This window comes from Melozone crissalis, unplaced genomic scaffold (assembly GCF_028551555.1).
Source record: "Melozone crissalis strain CALT ecotype California unplaced genomic scaffold, PUWL_Pcris_2 ptg000068l_1, whole genome shotgun sequence".
Classification (NCBI taxonomy): Eukaryota; Metazoa; Chordata; class Aves; order Passeriformes; family Passerellidae; genus Melozone; species Melozone crissalis.
This window is the reverse complement of record NW_026535846.1, coordinates 425,840-429,291: the sequence shown is the minus strand read 5'-3', so window position 1 is coordinate 429,291 and position 3,452 is coordinate 425,840. Positions and strand designations below refer to the sequence as shown.

The 3,452-nt window shown below is 56.8% G+C and overlaps 1 pseudogene; it reads right to left on the bottom strand.

The window, feature by feature from the left end:
• Positions 1-513: 513 nt before the first annotated feature.
• Positions 514-2,577, bottom strand: LOC128945644 (zinc finger protein 239-like; annotated as a pseudogene).
• Between the last annotated feature and the right edge of the window lie 875 nt (positions 2,578-3,452).

Below are 3,452 nucleotides of genomic sequence, written 5' to 3'. Positions count from 1 at the left end.
ATTCCTGTTACAAATATACTAAACACAAAACCAAACACCACTGTAATTTCTCAGAAATTTTAACCAACAATTAAACTTTAATAATTCCCTTAAGTACTCTAAAACAAATAAAATTACTTTTAAAAAATTTAATTGTGGGTGAGTGGCTTTATCTGGGTATTGGTTTTTGGATTGTTTGGGTTAGATTTTAAAAAAAGGATTTTAATAGTAATTAAATCAGCTGAGAAGGTGTCACTCTGCAAACAGAACTTACAGAAAATAGGGCAGAATCAGTAACTCTGAAAGTTTTATTGCAGTCAAATACATCCCACACACCCAGCCCCACACAATCCCCCTCCCACTGCTCCAAACTGGGGCCAAACCAAAAGGAGAAGCAGCCAGGTGTGTTCCCAACATGGATCACAGGGAATGTGAGTGACCAGGGCTGTGCCCAAAGTGCCTCCTCCAGTGGGGGATGAAGCTGGAGCAGCACACGAAGCTCTTCCCGCACTCGGGGCACTTGCAGGGCTTCCCTTACCGGTGCCTCCGTTTGTGTTGGGTCAAGTTAGAGCTGCTGGAGAAGCTCTTCCCACACTGGGAACACTTGTAGGGCCTCTCCCCTGAGTGGATGCGCCGGTGGGTGACGAGGTCTGAGTCGTGCTTGAATCCCTTCCCGCAGTCAGGGCAGCAGAAGGGCCTCTCATCCATGTGAATCCGATAGTGCTTGAGGAGATCAGAGCTGGTCAGAAACTTCTTCCTGCATTTATCACACTCGTAGAGCCTCTCTCCTGTGTGGATGCGCCGGTGGGTGAAGAGGGTGGAGTTGTCCTTGAATCCCTTCCCACAATCGGGGCATTGGAAGGGCCTCTCCTCTCTGTGACTCTGATAGTGCTGGAGGAGACGGGAGCTGGTTGGAAACCCCTTCCCACACTTGGAACACTCATAGGGCCTCTCCCCAGTGTGGGTCCTCTGGTGGCTGATCAGGCTGGAGCTCCAGCTGAAGCTCCTCCCACACTCCCCACACTCGTAGGGTCTCTCCCCAGTGTGGGTCCTCTGGTGGCTGATCAGGTTGGACCTCTGGCTGATGCTCTTCCCACACTCCCCACACTCATAGGGTCTCTCCCCTGTGTGGGTCCTCTGGTGCTTGATCAGGTTGGAGCTCCACCTGAAGCTCTTCCCACACTCCATGCACGTGTGGAGCTTCTCCCTATCATGGAGCTGCTCGTGGAGCACCAGCTCCGAGCTCTGGCCCGATCTCCGGCTGCCTTCCCGGCCCAGGCTGGCTCTTTCCCCCTCAGATCCCCGCCAGCTGCGCTTGCAGCCCCTCCTTGTGCGGCATCTCCGGGGCTTTTCCTCCCCATTGGCTTCCTGCACTGTGGAGCTGCTCAAAACGGCCTCTTCCACCAGGTTCTGCCGTGGGCATTTGTCCTCCCTGCTCTCCATGCTCAGCTTCTGCTCTGGGGGAGGAAGGACAAGGACAGGATGGGATTTGCCTCCGTGCCACAGGCAAGGGCAAGGAGATCCCCCACGGCTGTGCTGCAGCCAGGGCCGTGCTGGGCTGGGAGATGGAGCAGCACAGAGGGGAAAGAGGCACTGACTTCCTCCTCACCTGCATCAGTGTCCTGGGGCATCTTTCTCTTCCTCGCAGCCTTCCTCACAATGGGAAATCCTGGTTTGGGGAAAACAAGGGATGAGCACGTTTGTAGGAGCGTCAGGGGTGGGATTGTCGGGACTGACAGAGACGAGAGATCTCTGCAGCCAGGTCGTGGAAGTTGCGGTTTATTGCAAAGGGCCTGGGTGCAGGGCCCTGCTTGGAGCTGCCAGCCACAGCTCAGAGCAGGCCCCAGAGAAGAGAGGGGCAGAGAGGATGAGAGGGTGAGAGAGTAAGAGGGTAAGAGCCTAAGAGAGTAAGGTTCCTGTTACAATACAATAAATCTTCTTCTGAGTTGAATATTCTATTTCTCACTAACCAATCTAGTACAAGATACAAATCCTATAGCATTTACATACAGCCTTAAAGAATCATTATGTCACCATACTGTGTTACATTTTAAATCCTAAAATGTACTCTTTGGATCCCTTCTGCTGAGCTAGTAGGGTCTGCTCTGACCCTGGGACCGGTCTGCAAGCAGAGGGAATTGTATCATCAAAAGGGGATTACCTTCAGTCAAGCCACACCATTGTTTTCCAGTTGTTCAGTAACTAAGGTATCTCAAATCTTGCTTTCATTTTATCTTCCTTTTAATTTTCTATATTCTCAAAATCATTTGCCAGACAATCATATTTATAAGGCTTTCCTGTTTCTTCTTCCCCAAGGCACATTGAGTTTGAAGGTCCCTCTGCCCGAGTCCATCTCTACAAGGCACCAGCCACCTCGGCTCCAGGAAACCCTCCCAAACACCAAGACTCAGCCCTGAAAAAGCCTCCCAGGAATTCCCCACCCCTGGTCCATCCCCTCGGGTTTTCGGGGGTTCCCCCCGTCCCAGCTGCTGGGGTCACGCTTGCATTGGGGGTCCCCCTTCTCCTCGGTGCCCACCCTGCCCAGGCTACTGGCAGTCCCAGCAATGCCAAAAGCTCCCCCCTCTTCGCTCTCCCCATTCCGGGATGCCGCGGCTGTTTGGGCTCCCGGGCTCCCTTCTCCCCTCATTCTCTACTCTGGGCTGCAGCGGCTCCAAGGAGTCCCCCCTGCCCCTCTCCAGGCTCTTGAGGCTCCCGCCCATGGCGGCGCTCCCCCCTCTCTGGGCTCCCCACTTTGGGCTCCTGGGGGGACACAGGGCTCTGCTCCTCCAGGCTGCCTCTGCCGGCAGCCGCCACCGGCACCCCCCGATGTCCCCCCGAGGGGCCTTTTCCGCTCAGCCTTGGACTGCTTCATTCTCCAAACATCCCCCCAAAACCCCAACCCAGGGCCCCCCCGGGATATCTGGGCCGAACTCCCCCTGCCCCCGCTCACCTGCGCAATGGGGGGGCGATGATCCCACAGGTGGGGGCTGCGAATTCAGGCCCGGCTCGGAGTCACCGTGTGCTTCCCTCAGCTCAGCCGTGATCCGCCTTCGCCCCTCCTCTTTCTCCCGCTCCTCCTCTTCCATCCCCCCTCCCGCTCCTCTGTGTTATCTCCACCTCCTTCTCCTCTTCCATCCTGCCCCTTCCAACCCCTTTCCCCGTCCTCCTCCCTTACCCCGCCTCCTCCTCCCCCTCCATCCCTGCCCTTCCCTCCCTCCTCCTCCTCCCCCAGCAGCAGCCACACCCTCGCTGCCCCGTTCCCGCAGCCCTCGCAGCCCGTGGCAGGAGCAGGGATGGAGCCGGGAAAGGTCGGGATGGGCAGCGCGGGGCTCTCGGCTGCTCCCAGCCGCTGCGGGCGGGGGGAGCCCGGCCCGGGCCAAAGGAGAGGCAAACTGGGCAAACTGGGGGCTGCACATCCCAACTGGGCCTTGCTGGGGGCCCTGCCTGGCCACTGCCAGCCCTTGGGGCGCCTC